Here is a 12,033-nt window from a genome sequence, read left to right as displayed (position 1 = left end):
ATAGAAAGTGATAGAGAGTTTCTCAAACTGAGAACATTGGAGCTAAGATAGTGGGACAAGCTGCTTTCAAACCAATATTTTCTGCATTTGTAAAGCCACATTTGTTATCTTTTCTTATACATAGTTTCTCGTGGACAACAATGTCAGAATGTATATGTGTGTCCACATGTACGCTGAATTTACATTATCAATGTGTACAGAAAACCGTGTGTACACTTAAATCCCGTAAGAGACTAAGCTACAAAATCAATAGAGAGTGATAGAGAGTTTCTCAAATTGAGAATATTGAAGCTAATATAATGAGACAAGCTGCTTTCAAACCAATATTTTCTACATTTGTAAAGCCACATTTGTTATCTTTTCTTATACATAGTTTTCCGTGGACAACAATATCAGACTGTATATGTGTACTAGATCGATCTGAATGTACAATTCTTGATGAGCCACTTGTATATTTTTTTGAACTACATCCACCTTACACAATGTATACATCATAATGGACATGTGTGACACTATCAACAAAGTGTACATGTGTACACTATGTATCCAATGTACACTAGTGCTCAAAATGTTTTCTACATTTGTAAAGGCACATTTGTAAAGGCACATTTGTAATCTTTTGTTATACATCCACCTTACATAGTTTCCCGTGGACAACAATATCAGAATGTATACATGTACTAGATGTATCCGAATGTACAATCTCTTTCTTGATGAGCCACTTGTATATATTTTTTTTTAAATACATCCACCTTACACAATGTATCCATCATAGTGTACATGTGGACACTATCAATAAAGTGTACATGTGTAAACGATGTATCCAAATGTACACTAATGCTCAATATTTCACATCTACATCATTTTACTTATACATGGTACACAAGCTGAGTGATATCTCATGATTTTAATGAGTTTTAACATTTGCTATTTGTTCATTTAAGTGTCTTTTAGGACTCATTTAGAGTTATCTCATGATTTTAATGGTACACAAGGTGAGTGATATCTCATGATATCTAACATCTAATGATATTTAACATTTCATAATATTTGCAAATCAGAAACATTTGAGGTATAAACGAAATGAAACAAAACAGCAGGGACCAATGATGCAAAATCAGAATATTTGTTGGTCTAGATTGTATAATTAAAAATATTGGGGGTAATTGTAAAGAAACTTGAACATATTAGAAGTTTGCGATAAATTAGAGAATAAGCAAGAGTTGGAGGACCATATGTTGTAAATAATAAAAAGTTCACCATTGTTGCTCCTATAAAGCTTTCTCTCGGATCTGCGGGTGAAGCGATGACGATTCCGGCAGCCACAACTACGATCTCGAGCATGACGACCATGGCGAGGAGGAGACACGTTGACTTTTAAACGTATTGTCATAAATGGAGCTCACAATGGTCGTCGTCTCTAACACTTCTCCTCTTTCTCAATTTCTCTTTCTAACATCAGTATCCGTAAACAAAAGAAATTAAAAATTGATGGAATATTAAATTCAGTTAAACTTATTCTTCGGGTCCACCACTCACTTTCTCATTTGAAATTCAAATTGCAAAACGACAAAAAACAAAAAAAAAAACTAAAACAACTTGAGCTCAGTTACGCTTTTTAAGGGTAAATTAAGTCATTTGTCATCACTAGTTGGTATAAACTACCTCAGTATAAGAAAGTGTCTTATTCTGATATAAAAACATTATTCATTGTCCGTCCGTATGTACACTGTTAAAACCTGCATTTTTACGTACAATGCACATTAATTGTACACAGTTTCTAAACAACCATGTACTCTAGTACACCCAAACTTGTACACAAATTAATGAACATGTTAATAATGTATTCACTAGTATGTCCCCAAAATTTATGTACACAGATAGATACACATCGGTTATACTGTACAACTTTTAACACATAACCATGTACACTGATACACAAAAATACATATATACCGAAACACATAAATATATGTACACATATATGTATACTACACAACAAATGTACACAATTTCCCACGAAACCACTCTTCGATTATATTATATGTTCATTACATTGGCCATTGCACCCCTTTTCATTTGTTAAACGATATATGTACCCGTGGACTTCTTCATTAGTATGCGTCATGTATACTGGATACATTTACGTACACTGCCTACTAATTGTACATATTTTCTAATCAACCATGTACTTGCGTTCACTCAAACTTGTCCACAAAAAAATGAAACTATAACCTTTTTTAAGCCATTTGATGTGTACACTATACCATGTACACAATGTTTTTATTATCTACATGTACATTGATTCACATGTACGAATTTTTTTTATTATCACATGTAGATTGATTCACATGTACGCAAATTAACTTGTACAATAATTCATTAATTCATAGACCTCACATGTAATGATGTAGCATGTATATTTTCAGGCAAAAGACAAGCAATCACCTGTAAAATATCACAAACATATTACTAAGATTTAACAAAATGCGCAAAAGAAATGAATATATAACTTTTGAAGCCGTTTGATGTGTACACTATACCACGTACACAAGTCTTTTGTTATCCACATGTACAATGATTCACATGTACACAAATTAACTTGTACAATAATACATAAACGCCATATAATTTCACTATCCTCATATACATAAACATGAAACATGTAGGTTTTCCAACTTAGAGCAAAAGTACATCGATTTATTTATACATTGATCAACTTATGATGGTGATTTTAATAGTTTTTAGTATAGTTGTTCAGAAAAAAAAAAGACAAATCACATGTGTACATGTAGACATTGCTCAAGTTATGATATAATGTAAAAATGAAAATTTGGAACTTCATTTAAATCATTTATACCGGTCATCTATAATATAGTTGGTGTCCACATGAACACCTAAAATCATTGATATTCTTTTGGATGTTTGCTTCTATTATAGACAACATCAATGATATTTTGTGTACAAAGTAACATAGACAATTTATCAGTGTGAACATATGAATTATGGGATCAAATCAAAAGGATTTATTTTCCAATCAGAAACATCTGGGGCATAAACAAAATGAAACAAAATGGCATGGACCAATGTTGCAAAATCAGAATATTTGCTTGGTCTGGACTGCACAATTAAAAGTTTCGGGAAATATTATGAACATAATAGAATTTTGAGACAAATTTGAGAATAAACAAGAGTTGGAGGACCAGATGTGCAAATAATCAAAACTTGACCATTGTTGCTTCAGTGAAGCTTTCTCTTCGATCTGCGACTAAAGTGCCGATGATTCCAACATCCAAAACTCTGGTCACGAGCATGACGACCACGGCGAGGAGGAGAAGATTTGACTTTGACGTGGATTGCGGTAGAGCTATGTTGGAATGGAGCTTAGGGTTTGAGGTCGCCGACAATGGAATTTCCGTTGGAGAAGACACGACGGTTGTTCATTGGAGAAGAAACCACAAGGTTTTTCACCACTCCAAAAATGATCTGGATTCTTTTTTTGTTCTATTTTCATGAACGATTGTTCATCATAAAATAAATTCTTGTTTGAAATCATGAGAAGAATTGTCTATATTTTGTTATTAAAGATCAGTTCTTTTCACCGTAATGATCTCGTTCTACAAATTTTAATGTCTTTTTGATCTCTGAAAAAAAATATTTTAACTTTGAAAAAAAAAGAAAACAAGGAAAAAGAAGAAGTGGAACCTAGCAGTTACAGCTTGTTTTAGTTTGAACCAGTAAACGTTTGAAAGTGATTTATTGTGTTATAAAAAACTTAAAACTGCCTCTCAATGTAATTCTTTCATCGAATAATACGGTTACGTCGAAATAGTCAGAGCAAATAATAAAGATAGAATCACATCAGTCATGTCTACAAAGAAATAGTAATACATAAAGAAACCAATACACAAACACACCACTCATTCTTTTTTTTTTTTAACCAACACCACTCATTCTTATACGAAAGAGACCATTTAAAGTCATGTCTCTGTTTTTATAAAAAGAAAAGTCATGTCTCTGTAGTACAAATAAATCATTTACAGACCATTCTTCTTATGCTATCTTCAACCCTTAACACTATTTTAATATCAAATTTACACTATTTTAATATAGTTTTAGCATTAAATATTTTTGGTTCTCCAGCCACAACACCAAATCTTACATTAAAACAAATATTCTCTGTTATTAAATTATTAAAAAGATTCTTTGTTTTTAATATTTTAGTAAAATATTTATTATTTTATGGCTAACATATATTAACTAATATTAAAATTGTAATTACAAAAATATTTCTAATTCACTTCGTAAAACATATTTCTAATTCAAATATGATATTTTTTATGACAAAATTATATTAAAATAATATTATGAAAACAAACTCTCAAATATTACTGTGTTTGAATTAAACTTTGTTATGTATTTTAATCTAGTTTTTAATTGGTTTTCATATAAATTAATATTTTATATCAAATCATTGTTAAAGATAAAAAAATAAATATGGTATATTTATTTTAATTAAAATATCTGATCTAATTATAAAATAATACTTGTGACAGAAATATAGTCAAATATAATTAAACAATATTTTTTGGTCAAACAATATTGAAATAAACAGTTTTGCAAAAAAAAGATTTTGCCGTTGATACAATGTTACACCAAATATGATGTGACACTGTAGCAAGAAAGAGAATTACCCAAAAATAGCGTTGCTTTTGCTGTATGATTCGAGAGAGAAATCATCAAATACATCACTATTTTAGCATTATGCAGTCCCGTTGGACTTGGCCTTAGAGCATCTCCAAAAAACACTCTATAACTTTAAATTTGAAGTTTTTTACTCTCCAAAAAGGAACTTCAATTGAAGTTTTGATGAATGAAACTTTCTATTTGAATTTTCACTCCTCAAAATTTCAAATTTGAAGTTTCAGATTTTTATTTGCATTTTGGTCCGTACAACTACACAAAACATTTTTGTATCATATATATTTTCTTTTTTATTGTTTTAATCCTTATAAAAATTATATCTCAAATATATTTTAAGTTTTGTTTAAAAATCTAAGTTTTACACATAAAATTAAATAAAACTTTAAAATAAGATTTAAAATATTTAAAACTAGATTTAGACAACAAAAATATACAAAAGAAACTTAACAAAAAAGCTTTAAAAAATTACATGAAAACATAACTATTACACAATTTAAATATTACAACATCACTAGTCAGGTAAGTTTGATCCGGAACCTTCAAAATTTCTAAATACTGTCCAATTTTTTTGTGTAACCGAAGATGGTTGTTGTTGTTGTTAATGATGTCTTTTCGTACAATTCTTTTTTTTTTTGTCATCAACATAAACAGACTCATACAGACTCTGTAAACCAAACTGGAGGATGTTGATCCATGTGAACGACGAAAGACGGCTGTTTCCTGGCACGACGTGCTAGGGTATCCGCCTTTGTATTTTGCGTTCTTGGTACATGGATAATCTCTGATCGTGAAAACTTTCCTTCAGGACTTTAAAATCTTCTAAATAACTTGCAAAAGCTGGCCATTCTTCTGGTTCCGAAACCATCTTCACCAATTGAGAACAATCCGTTGCAAACGTAACCTGAAATTGACGTAAGTTCCTCATACATTCCATTGCCCAAAGTAGTGCTTCCATCTCCGCATGGAGAGGAGATAGACTAGCTCGAACATTTCTTGCCCCCATCAGCCCTTCAAAACCTGCTAAAGTACTGAACCATCCCTGTCCAGAGAAATCATCATTCTCTTTCCAGGATCCATCTGTGAAACACCATCTACCTTGGATTACCGGTAATGTCGGAATCTCTACCTGTGTCCCGTTCTTCTGTTCTTTTGCTATCTGCGCTTCGGACCATAGTGTGGATTCTGTTTCTGCCAGTTTAAGCGTATCTCTGGGATCCATATCAAGATTGCTAAAAACTTTGCTATTTCTTCCTTTCCAGATATACCAAAGAATCCAAGCAAACTGGCGATCCTCTAATTGCGGAAGCACTCTCCAGAAAAGATAATCCATATTTGTAAAAAGAGACATTGTTGGAAAGATAGTTGGGTTTGATGGTATCTTTCCAGATACATTGTCTTTTCGTACAATTCTTTCTTGTGCGTATTGAATATATTCACGAGTATTAATATCATCGATAAAAGATAGTCATTTAGCAATATTTTATGTTTCTCTTTTATTTTCTTGTTCTGATCTAATGTATTTACAAGTATTAGTTTTACCCAATTTCAACATTTTTTTATCTCTAATCTACAAATTAATTTACTTCGAAATGCACTAGTAGATCATATATGCATTACGAAAATCACTTTATGGATTAATATGATATTTTGCTTGAAGTTTAATATTAATTAAGTTATTTTGTTTAAAATTTTATATCTTAATATAATATTAATTAATTAATGTTGTTGTAATATGTTTATCTATGTGCTAGTTATTTACAAAAGTTTTATGAATTCAAATTAGTTATGACAAATATAAGGACCATTTTATAAAATACAAATAGTTTTCAAGTTGAGTTTGAATTTTGCTTTTGGAGAATAACACTTTTAAACTTCAAATATAGAGTTTTGGAAACTTCAAAATAGAGTTTCTTTTTGGAGATGCTCTTATACAGTAAATAAACCATTTAAAGTGATGTCCCTTTTTTAACGTTGATTTATTATGATATTACAATTATGAGAAAAATTACATAATAAGATTACATAGACGATCCATTTAAAGTCATGTCGTGGAAGCCTCCTTAGTCCAATGGTTTGATAGGGTTCATTAATGCTTTTACACCACTAGGTCCAGGTTTCAATTCCCAGAGAAAACGATTTATTAAACAATTATGCAGGGTACGGAAAAAAGGCTTACAAGGGATCTTCAACATGGTGCAAGTAAACTCGGTCAGACGTGATTTTCATATGACGGTCCAGGTGATGCAGTTAGGCGTGGATACTTATAAGACATGTGTAATCGAAAGTCATGTCCCGAGTAGTTAGTAATCGCAATGCAATAATTGTCAATTTGACTTGTTGACCGACTTTTCGGAAGATTTCAATTAATTTCATCGAAGTAGTTTTTGTATAGTGTAGCGAATTATATATATATAAATGAATTTCTTTTCCAAGTACGGAACGAGATATATGAACTCTAATTTTACAGCCTAAAACCCCCAGTTTAGAGATGGTCGGAGGCTTTATGCTACAATCATAAGCAGTTTCAGAGGATGATGCAATCCACACAATATAACGAGAAGACGACCCAACGACTTGAAGCACAAGTACACTCCAGAGTCTGTGTTGATATGTTTTAACTCAGTTTCCCCATCAAGCATCATCACAAGTTCGGACATGCTTGGCCTTAGAAGTGACACCATATCCAATATCCATAGCCGATCCTGGCGTTGAGTGGGCTCCAAGCTACTTTGTTGGCTCATTAACCTGTTAATTTATTACAAAAATGATATCTTACGAAGATAATATTGTCACATTAGCAATAGAGCTAGCAATGTTTTGCATAAATAAATGTCTCTAAAATACATAAATTGTGAATACTAGAAGGCACATGTTGGATGTGTGTTCTAGTGAAGGCCAGCTCTACCTTTATCATCCTTTTAGCCTCGTGTCTAAAAAAATACTCTGCAAAACCCCCTTTTTGTTTTTCTTAGTTACATAATTTTAAATCAAATTATTAAATTGAACTGAAATTTGTCAAAAATTAGGAAGTAATCTTATGATGAATTTTAATCATATACTATAACTTGACCAGTGTGCCCGCACAGAATTTATTTCACTTTTATAAGTAATTTTTTTGTGTAAATAAAAATATATATTTATAATATACACTATTAAAAATTGTTTAATATGACATTTCTAAACATAATATTTTTATTTATTACCTTAGTTATTTTTTTTTTGTTTTTCGAACCTTCATTTATATCACATATTTCTTATCATATAAATTTATTGTATTTGATTTGTATTGGATTATTTTTTTATGAAAATAGTAATATATTTACAAATTATTTTATTTTTTAATTATATATTTTCATGTGGAGTTATAGATCTGGTGTAGCTAATACCAAATGAATATTTGGATGCTTTATAATTTTGTTATTATATCTTGGTATATATTTAATCATTTAGTCACAGAAAACGAAGACAAAAAAATAATTTTTTTATAATCGATTACTTAAATATAAAATATATATTTATATTTTCGTTTATGTAGGAATTTAAAATGGAAGATACTTTTAGTAAATCTTGCATATGTTTAAATAAATCTGTCTTTTTGTAAGTTATATGATATCATTTAGTGGTAAGCTAGATTATAGAAAGTAGTTTTAACTACAAAAGAATAACCAGCGAATAGTGAAATTAAAAATATATATTGTTGCATTAAAAGATATCAATTTTTTTTTGTCATCAGCTTAAACAGACTCAAATTGACTCTGTAAACCATACTGGTAGCTCCTCATTCATGTGAACGACGAAAGACGATTGTTTCCTGGCACTACGTGCTAGACTGTCCGCCTTTATATTCTTCGTTCGTGATACATAGATGATTTCTGAGCTGATGAAACTTTCTTTGAGAATCTTGATATATTCCATATAACTTACAAATGCGGGCCATTATTCTAGTTCTGAAACCATCTTTCCAGTTGAGAACAATATGTTGCAAATGTAACTCGAAACTGTCGTAGATTCCTCATATATTCCATTGCCCAAAGTAGTGTCTCAACCTCCGAGTGGAGAGGAGAAATACTAGCCCTCACATTTCTTGCCCCCAACAATCCATCAAAACCTTCTAAAGTACTATACCAACCTTGTCCCGAAAAAAACTCTTTATCCTTCCATGAAACATCTGTAAAACATCAACGTATTCCAGATGATAAGCTCGAGACTTCGAAAGATTGTTCTACTCTCTGGGTGTGCAACTTGTGCTTCCGCCCAAAGTGCTGACTCAGTTTCCGAAAATTTGAGCGTTTCCCGAGGATCAATATCCAAATTAGTGAAAACCTTGTTATTCCTTTCTTTCCAAATGTACCATAGAATCTATGCGAAATGGTGGTCATCCATTTTCGGCATAACTGTCCAAAATAGACGTTCCATGTTTGCGAAGAGAGAACAAGAGGGAAAAATTGTTGGATTTGATGGTATCCTCGAGAGAGCCCAGACCTGGCGCGCTGGAGGGCATTCAAAAAACACACGGTTTATCGATTCCTCAGAAGCACCACATCGGGCACAACATATATCCCCATGTAACCTTCTCACTTGCAAATTCTTCTTAACTGATATACATCCTGATACCAATTGCCATAAAAAAATGCTTTATCTTCGGTGGGCACCTTACCTTCCAACAGAACGCTTTCAGTATATCGACCGTGGGCCCATACACCACTGGTGTCTGTTCCCTACCTGAGTAAACTCGTTCTACCTGATATCCTGATTTAACCATGTATTTACCATTGTTTGTGAAGTGACATCCATCCCTATCCACCATATGTGTTCTACTCAATGGGATACTTTCAATAACTTTTGCATCCGGAGGATCCACTAGACTCCGAATTACCTGAGAATTCCAAGTTCACGAAGCTGAATCAATTAGGGATTCAACTGTAAGGTCCATGTAAAAGTTATGTTGGCTTTTATTTGCTAGTCTTGGGCGAGTGGTTGGGAGCCAGTGATCGTTCCATACAGCGATAGATGATCCTGATCCCACCCTTTTAATTAGTCATTTGCTAACCCGAGTTGTAACAGAGATAATACTCTGCCAGCCATATGACGGATAGTATGATCTAATCGGTTAAATGGGTGAAGCATTTCTGTAGTACCGTCCTTTAAAAACTCGAGCGAATAATGTATTTAGTTTCTCAATCAGACGCCATAGCTGCTTACCAAGCATCACTATGTTAAAATCCGTGAGATCTTTAAAACCCAAACCTCCTTCCTCCTTATTTATAACAGAGATAATACTCCGCCAGCCATATGACGGATAGTATGATCTAATCGGCTCCAGGGGTGAAGCATTTCTGTAGTACCGTCCTTTAAAAACTCGAGCGAATAATGTATTTAGTTTCTCAATCAGACGCCATAGCTGCTTACCAAGCATCACTATGTTAAAATCCGTGATCTTTAAAACCCAAACCTCCTTCCTCCTTATTTATACATAATTTATCCCATGATTTCAAGTGCATACCTTTTGTGCTACCACATGGACTCCACCAGAATTGTGCTACCACATTTGTCAATTTCTTTGCAGTTGCCTTTGGTAAACGATAAAAATACATCACATGATTTGGTAAGGCCGTAACCACTGATTTAATGATCACTTCATTTCCTCCTTTAGTAAAGAACTTAAAAGTCCAGCTATTAACCCTGTTGTTTAAGCGATCCTGCATAAACACACAAACTTTTATTTTGGATCCATCTAGATTCTCAGGTAGTCCCAGATAGGATCCCATTCCTCCTAAATTTTGTATTCCCAATATATCTCCCAACTCTTGACGACCAGATTCTTCAATCTTGTGTCTGAATTGAATCAAAGACTTTTGAAAATTAATTAGTTGTCCTGAAACCACCTCATATTCTTTCAAAATTCTAAGACTAGTTTGACATTCATACTTTTGTGCCTTACAAAAGAAAACACTATCATCTGCAAAGAGCAAATGAGATATCGATGAGCAAGCTTTGGCCACCTTCATTCCGGTTTATTGTTTCTCCCTTTTCGCCTTTTTAATGGTTGCAATTAAAGCCTCAATACACATTATGAATAAATATGGTGACAACGGATATCCCTGATGCAATCCTCTTTGTATAATTATTAAACCGCGAGGTTGACCATTTAGTAAAACTTGATATTGTAGTGACGATATACACTCCATCATAAGATTGATCTAATGAGGCGCAAACCCCATTTGGTGGAGAAGAGCCTTGATAAAATCTCATTTTATCCTATCATACGCTTTACTCATATCTGTTTTGATTGCCATATATTTTTCTTGACATGTTTTATTGGTTCTCAAACCATGAAATATTTCTTGAGTTATTAAAATGTTATCGGATATTAACCATCCTGCCACAAATGCCGATTGAGTCTCCGAGATAAGTATAGGGAGACAAGGTTTCAACCTTTGACATAAGACCTTAGAGATAATTTTATACCTACGTTACATAGACTGATGGGTCTTAGCTCTGTCATCCTTGTGGGTCTTTCCGTCTTTGGAATCATACAAATGTTGGTAATGTTTAACCTTGAATCCATATCTCCTGAAGCCAAAAAATTATTCACCATCTCTACCAAGTCATTTTTAATTATATGCCACGAATGTTGGAAAAAGAGAGTTGTCATGCCATATGGTCCTGGTGCCTTTTCGGGATGCATCATAAACAACTCTTATCGTACCTCTTCCTTTCCTCTGTTGCAGTCCTTAACAACCTTTGATTCATTTGAGAGGTAATGGATGGTGTTATCTCATTCAGGAAACTACACAAATTCTGATGGTGAAGTGGAACTAAATAGATCCTAGAAATAGTTTACAGCCACTTTCTCAACTCTTTCATCCTCTGTAATCCAATTTTCATATGTATCGTGTAGTCCCACAATCCTATTACGAATGCGTCGTTGCTTCGTTAAGGCGTGATAGAATTTTGTATTGAGATCCCCAGATGTGTACCATATATTTCAACTTTTCTGGTGCCAGTAATCCTCTTCATCCTTATATGCGTCTTGTAGTTTCCTCGATAGCTCTATAATTTCCTCTTGAGATCTATTGTTATCTGTTTGTACCTCCTCGAGAGCCTTTTGGAGTTCATGAATTTTATCCTTTCCATAAGGAGGGTTGTTTTTTTTCTCTATTTACCAATTTCATGACGACAATTACTAATTTTTGTAGCAATATCCTCTGTACAGCCCTCAATGGTTCCTGACCAACATGTAGCAATTGATTCCGTGAGACCTTCCTGCCCAATCCATCTATTGTCAAACAAAAATTGCCCTCTTTTTCTGGGTACTTTGTCCTCAAG

This window comes from Brassica rapa, chromosome A07 (genome assembly GCF_000309985.2).
Source record: "Brassica rapa cultivar Chiifu-401-42 chromosome A07, CAAS_Brap_v3.01, whole genome shotgun sequence".
NCBI lineage: Eukaryota > Viridiplantae > Streptophyta > Magnoliopsida > Brassicales > Brassicaceae > Brassica > Brassica rapa.
This window is presented reverse-complemented; position numbering follows the sequence as displayed.